The sequence below is a fragment of the Sander vitreus genome, chromosome 4 (assembly GCF_031162955.1).
Source record: "Sander vitreus isolate 19-12246 chromosome 4, sanVit1, whole genome shotgun sequence".
In the NCBI taxonomy this organism is placed as follows: Eukaryota; Metazoa; Chordata; class Actinopteri; order Perciformes; family Percidae; genus Sander; species Sander vitreus.
This window is the reverse complement of record NC_135858.1, coordinates 36,175,080-36,190,616: the sequence shown is the minus strand read 5'-3', so window position 1 is coordinate 36,190,616 and position 15,537 is coordinate 36,175,080. Positions and strand designations below refer to the sequence as shown.

Genomic DNA, 15,537 nt, shown 5'->3' with positions numbered 1-15,537 from the left:
ATTCCATTCCACGTGTGAAGCCTCCCCGGACCGCGGTCCGGACCAAACGGCTGAAATTTGGTCCGACCAAAAGAGGTAGTCTCGGTCCGGATCAAGCTGAACCATGGTCCGGTTTGTTTCTAGTGTGAAATCAGTTTTTGGATGGTTCGGACGTTGGGACCAAATACAGGAAGCTGTGGCAGGCTATCTTGGCGTTATAAGAGCGGGGAAGCTCAGTGATTAGTGTGTACATGAGAGAGAGAGGGACGGTGTCAGCGCTCAGAGCAGACAGCTGTCGGCTATCAGAGCAGAGAATACATCAGCAGTTTACTTGTTAGGGAGCGTGCCCATTTTCCCACAGACCAATGTTCCCACATTTCTAAGAATGTTTTTCCAAAATTAGGCCCTATGTTCCCACATTTCCACATTGTTGTGGGAGGATAGGGTTTAAATTGAAGGGAAATGTAGCAATACAAGACCTAATTTTGAAAATGTCCTAGAAATGTGGGAACATAGGGCCTAATTTTATGAAAAATCTTAGAAATGTGGGAACATTGGTCTGTGGGAACATAGGGCTGACCCCACTTGTTAAGTGGTAGTATATGTGTAGGTTTCAGTTTGTCTCTGAATAAATACTGCAGCTCCTCAAAACCTAAGTAGGCTAAAGTTCCCGTGTCAGCAGCAGTCAGCTGGAAAAACTCCGACACAAAGAGAGGAAGGGGAAGCCCGTCTACAAACCAATCAATTAGCTAACATCGGGAGATAACGTGTTGTGTGATGACACAACATGTGATGTAGTTTAGTCACGTATAGATCTTTAGTGCGCTTGCAAAACTGCAGTGTGAAACCAAAACTTACCGGATCAAATGTAGACAATGGAACAAAAACATGAACCTTGGTCCGCACTTTCAGGTGTGAAAGGGCCGTAAATCATGTGGTGCGTTTGTTTGGAGTAAATACATTCTTCAGTCCCGGTTTCAAACCTTTTCTCAGCCAACAGAAGGAAGCAGCCCAATCACCAAAGTCACAGCCGTAAGCAGCATTGAGCATGTTTCGGGCTTCACAAATAAGTCCCACCATTTCGCCCCCCCCCTTAAACAGATATTAACGCAACTTGATACGTATGTTCAAGTCTTCGTGCCAGATTTCTCCATTGAGTTCAAGCCAATTCCCTGCTAAGCCCTGCCCTTTGCAAAGTCTTTGGAATGGTAGCGGACATGTTTTCTGTCCAATCTTGCTCATATATAGTTGAAATACGTATCTCAGTCGCGCAAGTTTTTCACATTATGCAAATTAGCAAAGAAATCCTTCATGGCAGACTTTTTTTTCTAAAGAGGCTTTTTTGTAGAGCACATTTAAATGAGCTTCTGTGACAAATTCCAATATAATCGGGCTCACAGTGTGAGGGGCGTGGCCTTTCCGAAATCACGTTTTTAGAATTATTTTCCAATTGGGCTCATATTTCTTGTGAAGCATTTGCAAATCATTTCCAGTTATGGTGATATGATGTTTGTTGTTTCTAGCAGTGGCATAAGACAACAAATAAAAATGATAAACCGGCACAAACCCATTCGGGGTTTGAACCCTAATAAATGAACAAAAGGCCTCCACCTACAGACGTTCGTGATTCATAAGACATCATATACTGCAGGATGTCAGGTCAGCTGTGTCTGCAGCTGAACACATATCTGCTGGAAGAATGACACACGGCTCAGATCGCGACTTTATTATCCATTTAGGGTGTGAAGAACATGTCAGAACACATCAGAGTAAAGGATCAATTTCCGTTGACAGGCAGTTGCTTGTGTCATCACTATGGAAACTGTTGCTGGCCTGGCGAACTAAATGTCATTCCCATAGAAATAAAATGGATAAAAACGCCATTGAACTGTTTCCCGTGGTAATTTCATTGGTACACATCAAAATGGCAATTGTTGTTAGTTGTCATAGTGGCAATACGCGTCAGTGGGGCCGTAAACTGTATCGCAGCTCGCTGGGAGGTGAGCGCATATGGGAGAGCGGCCCGACGCAATTCGGGAGACGTTCCGTTGCCGTCAGGGGCGTAGCACAAAATTCTGGGCCCTGTAGAAAGGCATTTTCTGTGGGCCCCTCCACGCATCCACAGCTATTCCTTCTAGCATCTTTTTTGGCCCTCCTCACATGAGGGCCCTGGGTACTCAGTCCCCTTCTCCCCCCCAGTCCGATGCCCCTGGTTGCAGTTACATGTGTTGTGGAACAGAGCTAAGCTAGCGAGCTAGCGAGTAAGGTGATGTATATTGTGCAAGATGAGAGATGTAGTTCACTGAGCGGTTTCACACAAAGTGGCACTATGACAAACAGACATTCTTTAGTCTGTAAAAAATATATTTAGAATTGAATATTTTCATGTCATAATGACATACAGTCATATAACCCAGTTACAGGCTGAAACCAAAAATACCTTTCCTTCCACGTGACATGTTTATTTAACTTCCAGCTGATGCAGTGGGATGAAAGCATCCCTATAGCAAGTTAGAGCATGCATTTCTCATGTGTAGCGTCGATGACAGTATCTCGGAAAAAGTGTCAAGTTGCATTTATTCCCATCACAGTACAGAAAGCTTTAACTGCACATACAAGACAAACATGGTCACGGCTGTAGCACGAGAGCACGAGCTGCAGAGTGAACATGTCGCTGTACGCAGGGTGCCCCGGGGGGAAGACGCGTGGGATTTCCCCCTTTCTGGTCTGTATATTCATGCCTCTGCTGAATTATTTTTTATCCCCGGTGGGGACAGAATGTAGGCAACACGCCATATATTATATACCTAAAATAAAAGTATTTTAAACTAAGTTAAGCGCTGGAACGTGATGACATAGTGCCATAGAACGATAAAATCCGAGCAGCAGTTGCTGGTTGGGGGTTAGCCTAATGTTCCCACAGCCCAATGTTCCCACAGCTCTATGTTCCCACAGCCCTATGTTCCCACAGTCCTATGTTCCCACAGCCCAATGGTCCCACAGCTCAATGTTCCCACAGCCCAATGTTCCCACAGCTCTATGTTCCCACAGCCCTATGTTCCCACAGCCCAATGTTCCCACAGCTCTATGTTCCCACAGCCCTATGTTCCCACAGCTCCTATGTTCCCACAGCCCTATGTTCCCACAGTCCTATGTTCCCACAGCCCTATGTTCCCACAGCCCTATGTTCCCACAGCCCTATGTTCCCACAGTCCTATTTTCCCACAGCCCTATGTTCCCACAGCCCTATGTTCCCACAGCCCTATGTTCCCACAGCCCTATGGTCCCACAGCCATATGGTCCCACAGCCCTATGTTCCCACAGTCCTATGTTCCCACAGCCCAATGTTCCCACAGCCCAATGTTCCCCCTTTTCTAAGATTTTTCTTAAAATTAGGCCCTATGTTAGGGTTAGGGTTAGGGTTACATTCCATCTGTAGTCCATTGCTACTGGATAATGGGTTGGGTGTAATTGGCTACCAAATTGGGATAAAGGGGGATCAAATCTGATACAAATTTATGAAAAAGGAAATGTGGGAAACAGGGCCTAATTTTGGAAAAAAATCTTAAAAATGTGGGAACTGTGGGAACATAGGGCCTGATTTTCAATGAAAAGAAGATAATCCTACAAATGTGGGAACATAGGGCTGTGGGAACATAGGCACGCTCCCGCTGGTTGCATTTAGCAGCTACAGTGCTCCGGGACGTCGGCTACCAGCGGCAGTTGTTTAGCTGCCAATAGGTGACTGTGAGCCGGCTACAGGCACCGCCAGATGACGCTCCTTTCAGGGGCCGTGGTAGTGGAGTTTAGCTGGAAAAGTGAGCGCCATGCGGCGATGAAAGTTAAGTTTAGGAAAAAGATTGTGGTTTGGATTAAAACACTCCCGAGGAACAAACAAACGTTTCCTGGGTGAAAGTATTTTGTTTTCCCCGCGAAGTGAACTCCGCTCTCCGGCTTGAACACGCTGTGTTTTATGTTGACACCACGTTGTGTTAATTCATTATTGAGATTATTTTCCGTTGGATATTGAAGTGCAGAAGTGTTTCGGCACGGCTTGCCGAGTGGCTCTACATATCCATGATGGTATTGAAAGAGCGATTGAATTCGTGCGTGTTTTGTTATGCATGATCAAAAAACAGTATAGTCTCTTTTATGCGCCCAAATTCAACCGCAGCAGAAATTACATTCAGAAATCAGAAGAAAATAAACAAAAGAGCCACACAAACTGAAGATGTGCACACACATAAACACACATCCCCCATCTCACCGAGCGCCTCTGTCTCATTAGGCCTTCTGTGTTGCTCTGCCCCATTTCTTTACGCCAGCGCTGAGATGAAATATTAACAAGGAGGACGGCACCCTAACCCACATACTGAATCCTGCACTGACAATTTAACGGACTGCCTAAATAGGCGCAGGAGCAGAAAACAGCAGGGCTGGGACGATTCTGTCACAATACATGGACGCCGATTGGATTTGTATCGCCATATCATTTATTTTGATTCGATAGCATTGAGTATTGTGATTTTCTTTTCCTTCTTTAACTAAAACATAAGTTGAATAACACAGTTCTAGAGACAATATATCATAAGACATATTTAATTTGTAAAGAAGAACATAACATGGATCTTCTGCTTTTTCTGCTTTCACTCCCTGGAAACGGATATGATTTATGGGGTTACAGGGTTACGGGGTACCCCACCCGCCCCCCATCATCCGTAAATTACACCTATGAGTTGCCATCAGCCATACTGAACCACTGGGCTATGGGACCATTGGGCTGTGGGAACATAGGGCTGTGGGACCATTGGGCTGTGGGAACATAGGGCTGTGGGACCATTGGGCTATAGGAACATAGGGCTGTGGGACCATTGGGCTGTAGGAACATAGAGCTGTGGGACCATTGGGCTGTGGGAACATAGGGCTGTGGGACCATTGGGCTGTGGGAACATTGGGCTGTGGGACCATAGGGCTGTAGGAACATAGGGCTGTAGGAACATAGGGCTGTGGGACCATTGGGCTGTGGGAACATAGGGCTGTGGGACCATAGGGCTGTAGGAACATAGTGCTGTGGGAACATAGGGCTGTGGGACCATTGGGCTGTGGAACCATTGGGCTGTGGACCATTGGGCTGTGGGACCATTGGCCTGTGGGACCATAGGGCTGTGGGAAGATAGGGCTGTGGGACCATTGGGCTGTGGGAACATAGGGCTGTAGGACCATTGGGCTGTGGGAACATTGGGCTGTGGGAGCATAGGGCTGTAGGAACATAGGGATGTAGGAACATTGGGCTGTGGGAACATAGGGCTGTGAGACCATTGGGCTGTGGAACCATTGGGCTGTGGACCATTGGGCTGTGGGACCATTGGCCTGTGGGACCATAGGGCTGTGGGAACATAGGGCTGTGGGACCATTGGGCTGTGGAACCATTGAGCTGCGGGACCATAGGAATGTGGGACCATTAGGCTGTGGGACCATTGGGCTGTGGGACCATTGGGCTGTAGGAACATAGGGCTGTGGGACCATTGGGCTGTAGGAACATAGGGCTGTGGGACCATTGGGCTGTGGGAACATAGGGCTGTGGGACCATAGGGCTGTAGGAACATAGGGCTGTGGGACCATTGGGCTGTAGGAACATAGGGCTGTGGGACCATTGGGGTGTAGGAACATAGGGCTGTGGGACCATTGGGCTGTAGGAACATAGGGCTGTGGGACCATTGGGCTGTGGGAACATAGGGCTGTGGGACCATAGGGCTGTAGGAACATAGGGCTGTGGGACCATTGGGCTGTAGGAACATAGGGCTGTGGGAACATAGGGCTGTGGGACCATTGGGCTGTGGAACCATTGGGCTGTGGACCATTGGGCTGTGGGACCATTGGGCTGTGGGAACATAGGGCTGTGGGACCATAGGGCTGTAGGAACATAGGGCTGTGGGACCATTGGGCTGTAGGAACATAGGGCTGTGGGAACATAGGGCTGTGGGACCATTGGGCTGTGGAACCATTGGGCTGTGGACCATTGGGCTGTGGGACCATTGGGCTGTGGGAACATAGGGCTGTGGGACCATAGGGCTGTAGGAACATAGGGCTGTGGGACCATTGGGGTGTAGGAACATAGGGCTGTGGGACCATTGGGGTGTAGGAACATAGGGCTGTGGGACCATTGGGCTGTAGGAACATAGGGCTGTGGGACCATTGGGCTGTAGGAACATAGGTCTGTGGGACCATTGGGCTGTAGGAACATAGGGCTGTGGGACCATTGGGCTGTAGGAACATAGGGCTGTGGGACCATTGGGCTGTAGGAACATAGGGCTGTGGGACCATTGGGCTGTGGGAACATAGGTCTGTGGGACCATTGGGCTGTAGGAACATAGGGCTGACCCCCCTGCAAGAAGTGGCGAAGGTTTTTAACAAGCTGCCACTATAAGTATCAAAAGCCACTGCAGACCGTGTGTGTACTAGGTCCGTACACACACAGGATGCCCCAAACCATCTCACATGAAGTATATTTTGCTTCATCGACTTATCAACACCCGGGGAAGACGGAGAGTCGTCCTATCAGAGCAGCAGTTTATCCGTCTTGTAGATTGATTGAGTACAGTGCCGAGTTTTCCTATCACATGCTCATCAGACTATCTGACACGCTCTGAATACCTGCCATTCAATAATCAATTTACTTGCTATCTTTCAAATTACACTGTCAAACTCTCCCTTCTTTCTCTCCCTAAACCCCTGCCATTCAGTAACTACTTACTGCCTACACTTTTTCAAATTATTACACATTGAAAAACCCATCTTCCCTCCCTCTCCCTCTCTCTCTCCCTTTCCCTGAAAGACAATTACAATATTTAAAATACAGTATAAATTGGCTTTTATTGGCAACACATTTTCCCAGAAAGTAGTGGGGAACTCTCATTAGAAAAGTGAGCAGAAGATGAGAGGAGAGAGACGGAGAGTGGTGGTGATGGTGTGCAGAGAGCAAATAGGATTTGAAGCCTAGCAAAACAGGAAGGCTCTCCGGGAGAAGGGAGTTGTCACTTTTCATTAGATACAGTCGCACGGATGGCCCCAGCTCGTCTGACGTCTCCCCACATTCACATTCGGAGAGAAGAGCTGTACCGCTGCACAGATTTACCGTCTTTCTCCCTCAACGTGTGCAGCATGTGTATGTCTCTCCATGTGTCTCCAGCTTCTCTTGGGAGCGTGCCTGTGTTCCCACAGCCCTCATACCCCTAAGATTTTTTTTCCAAAATTAGGCCCTATGTTCCCACATTTCCTTTTCCATAAATTTGTATCAGATTGTATCCCCCTTTCTCACAATTTGGTAGCCAATTACACCCAACCTATTATCCCCTAACCCTAACCCTAACCCCTAACCCTAACCCTGTGGGAACATAGCGTCTAATTTTAAGAAAAAGCTTAGAAATGTGGGGACATAGGGCCTAATTTTCAGTGAAAAACAGTTCTTAGAAATGTGGGGACATAGGGCTGACCCCCTTCTCTTTAATGTACAACCTGCATCTTTCTGTACAGTAGGGCTGAACAATATATAATTTTTCATCGCGATATCAACCGGCGCGGTAAACACATAGCTTAAGGCAGTGACACATCGCCAAAGACAATCAGTTGAGTTAGTTAAAACTGCACTTTGAAGTGAATTCATTCATTTTTTTGTGTTGTTTTAAAGTCAACAAGCAGTGTGTTGTATTTTACCAGAATACTAAAAAACAGCAAAACTGAGTACACTTTAATATATGTTTATTTATCTCAAGTATATATTCCAACAACATTATCGCATATCTTCCTTAAATGATGCAGCCCTACTGTACAGTTGCAACAATAAAGAAGTTACAACAAGTCCTCCAAACCACGCAACAATATTCATTTTTTTGTTGTATATTTTGCTGCGTTCACGCCTCGCACCAACACTACTGCAGCGTTTCAGAGGGTGCCATGTCATTTCTCCGACACTCCATTGTTCCGACCTCTCAATAACCCGAAAAATTCCCTTTGGTCCTACAGCCCACTAGTATTACTACTACTATTACGAATCCCACTATGGCCACGCCAAGACCCGCCCTTCAATAGCATTTATTGGCCAGGCGTCCATGCTTACGCAAGGTAACATAACCCCATTTGTTCAGGTTCTATCCCCTGACCAATCGGCTATCCTAACCTTAACCACTTGAGGTCTAAAGCCTAAACCCAACCAATCAGGCTGCTTCGTAGGGCGGGTCTTGGTGTGGCCGTAGTGGGATTCATAATGTTGCCACCAGCAGGACGTCGGACTAGTGGGCTGTAGGACAAAACGGAATTTTTTGGATTATTGAGAGGTCGGAACAATGGAGCGTCGGAGAAATGGCTAGTCCCCGTTTCCGAGCCCCAAAAACTTTAACATTTGGAAACACTGCTGCCCCCGTTTTGGTTTGAAAACTCTGGGGTTACTTTGTAGTCTGAACGGACCCAAACGGAGACATTTGGAAACGACGACACACATCAGTCAGTCTTATCAGTTAGGTAGCTTACAGACCTTTCAGTACACCTCATTGTCGCTCCTAGCTAATAAATTCCTGCTCTTACTTTTCATCGTTGTTGTTCTTTCTCCAAAGTATTTTCTGTATTGTCTACCTCTACATCCATGATTTCAATCAGCCAGTCGACAGACCTAATAGTGTAGCATATTCTTGTCTTGGGTTAGGGTTAGGGTTAGGGTGTGTGTGTGTCTCTCTCTCTCTCTCTCTCTCTTGCTCTCTCTATTAATGTTTTTTTACCAGGTCATACAGTTAAAGTATCATATCGTCTTCCTCAGACTCTCCTATTTCCAGCTTGCACACTTTCTCGGTCTTTGTCAGACTCAATATCACTTCCATCTCTTCCCTCCCCCTGTCCCTCCTTCTGTGGCTCTCCTCTCTCCCTCGCGGTGTTGGTTTACTCCCACTTCTCCTCTCATCGACGCTTCTCTCATGTACCGTCATGAATATTGAAACACCGCCGCCCTCGGTAAAGCTTGGCCTGTCTCAAGATGTTAGAGCGATGAACCCCTCCTCTAGCAGCTCGTCTTCGCTCTGCGCTAAGATGTTTGATGCTGCTCTGAACACAAATATTCTGTTCGTCCTTTATGTCAGGTACAGTCCTAGTTTACCTCAGTGTCGTATCCTGTGATGCCTGTGAGCAGCAGTGAGAAGTCAGAAAATCTGTTTTATCTTCAGACTTTATTACAGAATATTGATTCATTTCATCCGACTGTTTTTAAAATGCTTTTTTTGCATTTAGCAACTCATTTATCAACATTTTGAAGGCAGGCGCTTCAATGTTGTCTGCCCAGTTTATCAAACCAATCCCTTAAAGCATCTGTCACATAACCCCCCCCCGTGTCCTACAAAAAAACCTGCTTCTGGGTTTTTGTTTTCTTCTCCAAAAATTGGGGATGAGGTGTTCGATTGTCCAATTTTGTCTTTTATACGGTTGTGACATTTAACAATATATTTTCAATTATCTGACTCACCCCGGGAGTCATGGAACATTTTTTTTCCCTTCATACAATCGGGACAATGTCTGCTGTCAGTTACAATAACACTCTCAAAGATGGCCTAGTTTTGGGACAAAACACCAACCATTTTCAAGATATGTTTCACCCCTCTTTCCCTCTCAATCCCTCTCTCAACCATCACTCCACGTCTGTTCAACCGACGCTTAAATGGCACAACAGAGATTCTTTACGCTGTCAAAGCTAACTACATATCTTCCTTCTCTGCTTGTTTCCAAAAAGATCCGCTCTACATATGTCTCACTACTTGGCTCTTTCATTTATTTCCGTTTCTGTAACACCCACAAGTAGCTATTAATTAGCCTCCTGGTACAGTAAATAGAGAAAGCGAAATACTCAATATGGACCAGTCTCTCAGAAGATCTAGGTCGCTCAGGAGAAATGGGTATCGGGCAGCAAAAGTGAAACAAGACACAGACTCAAGGGGTTTGTTCAGTTCTGCAGTGACGCTGTTAAGGAAAAACTCAGGAGCAGCACAACTCATTTCACATACGTGAAGAAGGTTCGGGAGACTTATGACTTACACAGAAGCATTTAATGAACACTCAATTGAGGAGACAATTAGGCAGGTAGTATAGTTTAACCACAATGTGTTATTGTGCAGTGCCATCCCAACTTCTGAAGTTCCTGTCTTCCTGAAGGTGTATTTAAACTCATGACGGAGACGTTTAGCTGAACCTTTGAGGTAAACAAAGATATTGTCTCGCTACATACTGCTCTCTAAAAGATGGTGAGTGGGGTTACAATATGTACGTTTTAGTGACACACGGGACAAGAATAGGACATGAACCCCGGTCTCCTGGGGAAAAGTCCTGTGTTGTTTGACCCATCCACCCCCCCAACCTACCTCCCTACGCGGCATTTCGGTCTTTCATACTACTCTGTACCGTTGTCTCTTTACGTACTACTCTCTACTGTTGTCTCTCTACATACTACTCTCTACTGTTGTCTCTCTACATACTACTCTCTACCGTTGTCTCTCTACATACTACTCTCTAATGTTGTCTTTATACATACTACTCTGTACCGTTGTCTCTCTACATACTACTCTCTACTGTTGTCTCTCTACATACTACTCTCTACTGTTGTCTCTCTACATACTACTCTACTGTTGTCTCTCTACATACTACTCTCTACTGTTGTCTCTCTACATACTACTCTCTACCGTTGTCTCTCTACATACTACTTTCATCTTACAGCACCGTGGGTCAAGCTGCTGCTCTGCCCGCTGCTTTCCCTACAGACACCAATGGTCCCACAGCCCTATGGTTCGGTACGGCTGATGGCGACTCATAGGCGTAATTTACGGATAATAAATAAATCTGAAATAAGCAGGTGTAACCTTTTAGTCTTGTGACCCTATAATGTCTTAAGTTAAGACAGTATGGCTGCTGTGTACGGCATACCATAAAGTCAGTTTCGACACAGTATATTCTCTACAGGAGTTAAACAAGTACTCATTACAATCTTTAAGTGTTGGTCTGGTCAAGACACAATCCTTTAAATACCATGTAATGTTTTATGAAAAGGATTAGTGTATTAATATTTAACACATACTACAAGTAGCATCACTCTAGCGTGTTCATCTTTATATCTAGCTTACCGTTTTGCTTTGTCCTTTTCATCTTCTTCCATCAACCCATCAAAGATGCTACAATCATCCCTACAGAAGGAGAGAAAAATATTTTCCTGTCTCACTTTGTGTTTTCCTGTGTGTGCACGTTTGTTGGCTGCTTGAAAGCAGATATATTGTACTTTGGTGTACCCGGGACATGTATGCATGTATTTAAAAAAGCGACAAAAACATTGAAAAAACGTATCGGAAAAAACACTTCGAAAAAATGTTGAAAAATGCGACTTAAATTATGCCTATGCTTTTAATACTTTCACTACATTTTCCTGATGATACTCGCAGACTTTTACTGAAGTAACATTTTTAATGCAGGATTTTTACTATAACAGAGTATTTTTTACAGTGTGGTATTAGTACCTTTACTCCAGTAAAGGATCTGAATACTTCTTCCAGCACTGCTCTTCAGTGTTTCGGGGTCGACGTGATCCCTGTCTCACACAGAAAGCCATTACGAGACAAAAAACACGAGGCTTTTACCGCGGACAGAGAATGATTTTATGAATTCATAGAACACTTAGTTGAGCTTTTATATCCAATCAAGCCTCATTTTCGTGCTAAAATGCACGAGCACATCTAAAACCACTCCAGGTGCTGCCGCAGTGTCCATAAAGTCAATATGAGCAAAGACACGCTCAGATAAATCAAACTTCTACTTCACAGAGACACACATTGGAGGGCTTGTTTTCTTTCTGTAACACAAAAAGCAACTCGGTTAGAGTTTCATATTTAAGAAAAAGTTGGCAAAAATATTAGCTGAATCACTTTTATTTTGGTTACTTAAAAGACAAATGTTATGGTATTCACAATGAGGGCATGCAGCGTTGCGAACAGTGTTGGGGAGTAACGGAATACATGTACCGGCGTTACGTATTCAGAATACAAATTATGAGTAACTGTATTCCGTTACAGTTACAATTTAAATAGTTGGTATTTAGAAAACAGTTACATTGTTGAAATCAATGGATTACATGACGATACTTCTCTGTTTCATGAGTTTATTCACTCTCTTAAGGCAACTCAAAATGAGCTATTTGCGTGATCACTGATAGAGGTAGAGATGGAGTCGGAACAACAGAGCCAGGGCAGGAATGCGTTTCTATCTTGGAGATTCAAACAGCATTTCACATTAAAGAAAGAACAGGGAGAACGAAATATAACTGTGCAGTGCAACCTCTGCTTGCCAGCAACCAACCTCCTTTCAGCGTCCAGATTCCTCCACCTCCAACCTGAAGAAACATCTTAAAGAAAGTTATTTTAATTAGCCAGAGGTAGTCGTCTGCTGTAGTTTTACTGGTCACCTTGCTATTTTATAGTTGACATGTGACTTTACATTCTCCTACATGCTGATTTACTTGCCCCAGAGCTGTTGAAAGACTGACTAGCCCCGTTTGACATGTTAGCTAACGTTAGCTAAAATTAGCTCATGGTAGCTTAGACTGTGGGCTACAAAAACAAAAATCTATCTGCTTGTTCAGGTCCACATTCAGCCAGTTGGAACAGAAGAACACACCAGAATAGGCCTGTTTAGTAAGATGTATGTGATGGCCGCATTCCTACACTTATAAAATGGAATTCAATGTGGAAGTAATCCAAGTATTCAGAATACGTTACTCAGATTGAGTAACGTATTCTGAATACGTTACAAATTACATTTTTGGGCATGTATTCTGTACTCTGTAACGGAATACGTTTTGAAAGGATCCTTCCCAACACTGGTTGCGAATCAATCTAACTTGAGCTGGTTTAGTTGTTGCACCAAAAGACATTTCTGAGTTCTCTTGCCATGAAAGGAGAGGAGAGCCCACACCTCTTCACTGCAATGCCCAGATATTGATATTAAAAAAAAGCTGCATGATGATCATCATTCACAGGCTGGATCAATGTCATCATCATAACTCCATCGGTGGAGGTATGGGAGGAGACACATTGATTTATTTGCTTATGATTAGGGTGCATGCTTTTAGAGACACAATGAGGCTGAAGATGCTGCAGAAAGAGAGGGGTTGTGATGGGTGGATGGGGGTGACGAGAGAAAGAGACAGAGGGAATGGTCATAACAGAATGGTTTCAAATTGTAAAAACATTCTGTCTCCATCTTTGAGAAAAGTCTGAAGGAAAAACTGCGTGCCCTGTTAATATTAAGCCTCCTGTTGTCCTCCGGTCAAATCTGACCCACTGTCAAAAAGTTTCTACATCAGAAATTTGTGTTTCTTTCAACCAAATTGTCAAAGAAAATAATTTGGGTGTTTTATTCAATTTTATAGCATTTGAAATTTTTTTTTTACAAAAGAACGTTGAAAAAAGTGACAAAAATTCCGCAAAAAGCTTCAGAAATGCAGCGAAAAAAAATCGACAAAAACATCAATAAAGCGGCGGGAAAAAAAAAATCTACAAAAACATCGTAAAAAGTGACAAAAAAATTTGAAAAAAAGACGACAGAAAGGCCGGGAAAAGTGACAAATGTCGAAAAAGAACAACTCAAATTTTGACCCAGAAAAACAAAAAGTTGCATGGTCGACAGGAAGCCTATGTAACACTTGTGCTTAATATATTTGGTACCCCTAAAAATCCCATGTGTCCTGGCCCTAATCAGCTTCCGTAGAGACGACAGAGCAAATAATGAATGAAGGGAAAAAAGAGGTAGAAGGATTGGAAAAGGGGTAGAGGGTGGAGGCAGTTTGGGGGGGGTGGAGTTAATTCAGAGAATGCAAGGCACTACCCTCTCTCTCTCTCTCTCTCTCTCTCTCTCTCTCTCTCTCTCCCTCTCCCCACTCCTCCTCCGGGTGGGTATTCATCCTTCAGGCTCGGTAGCGGACATTTGTGCCGAGGATCCCGGGAGTGCGGGACGTGTTTCAGCTCAGACGTGGAGGCTCAGTGTCCGGCAGCAGAAACCTCTCGGGCCCGGGTTAATAACGCTTCACCGCTACAGAAAATAATGTGATTTCCCTTTTTTCTTGTTCTTTTTTTTTTTTTAAATTCTTACGACTCAACATAATCTTTCGCTACATTATTTTTGTAGCCTACACAACATTTCTTTTCCCAGTTCCACTTCGGGATTTTTTTTTCCGTTACTGGAGGATTTAACTACACGCCACAAAACCGCCAGTGCAAGTATTTCTTTTTAAATTGTGAGTCGGCTTTTTTTCCCACCTTCCGCAGCGGCTATAACTTTGGAGACTGCCCGTCGCCAGCCGGGGAGGAGGAAGGGGTTAGAAGCAGAGATTTGACACCGAGGAGCCAGCCTATATTTGTCCGCTGGACTGTGTGTGAAAAAGGGGAAAGAACCGAGCTCCGGCGCCAGCCAGCCTCCCTTTTTCTGTTTCTTTCCACCGTGCGGGAGAACAGAAGCAGCAGCAACGGAAGAAAGGAGTGCAGAGGAGAGGATTTAGCGTGGATACCGGGGAGGGATATATCCTACGCCTGGAGGAGATTTGACGGTCAGTTTCTTTTCAAATCACGTCTCTACATTGTATATTGTGTCAGTTGCTTCTGTGTGAATCAGTTCGCCGAGTATGCGGCAAGAAACCTTCTGAAGAACCTTTTTTTTTTCGGAATGTATGGCTATGGCAGCCTGAAATAACGTTCTCCTTCCCCGGCTCTGTCGCTGGAAAGAGAAAGTGCTTGTGCAGTCATTCAAGTAGCTATAACCCCAACTCTCTTCTAGCCTGTATGGGGTTTTCTGTTGAATATTTTTTGGGAACACACACAGCAGAACAGCGTGAAATGCATTGCGTTTGATAGGCTGACACGTCCGGGTTCGCTCCGCAGGGTTTGTGTAGAGTCCGCGCGGTGATTTGCGGCAGCAATGGTCGGGGATATTTTTAGGCAAACGCTGTGTTTTTAGCTGTGTGTTATTGGCTAGTTATCCCATATAACTATACCTCTCTCTCTCTCTCTCTCTCTCTCTCTCTCTCTCTCTCTCTCTCTCTCTCTCTCTCTCTCTCTCTCTCTCTCTCTCTCTCTCTCTCTCTCTCTCTCTCTCTCTCTCTCTCTCTCTCTCCCCGCCCTGCTCCCTTCCTTCCTCCGTCCCTCGCTCCCTTCCCTCGTTTCCTATTTTACCGTTTTGGACAGCTGAAGCTGCCTGCAGCCCACCAAGGCTCATTCCTCTGGCTTCCAACCCGGGAACAGGTGCATTTTAAAGCCAGGCCACGCAGGGCCGGCTGTAAGCCCACAGTCCGTCAGTGCTGAGAGAGAAGTAGCCTAAAGGGGCCTCTTTATAATTTGGACTGACTGTATTTTCATACACTTGGTCTCAAGGGCGTAACTTTGGGTTCAGCACTGGGGGAGTTGAGATCTCCACCAGATCATTATCTGCATTCTGGTGAATTTTTCTGCAACAATGTATGCTGCAAATGTCTTTATTTATGTAAAGGAACTT

At 44.9% G+C, this 15,537-nt stretch overlaps 1 protein-coding gene across 1 annotated transcript in view; it reads left to right on the top strand.

The window, feature by feature from the left end:
• Nucleotides 1-13,933: 13,933 nt before the first annotated feature.
• dag1 (dystroglycan 1) overlaps nucleotides 13,934-15,537 on the top strand; it is a 54,124-nt gene continuing 52,520 nt past the window's right edge. Inside the window, exon 1 of the mRNA XM_078249486.1 lies at nucleotides 13,934-14,596. The gene's annotated coding sequence lies outside the window, so the exon portion shown is untranslated. The remainder of the gene's footprint in view (nucleotides 14,597-15,537) is intronic.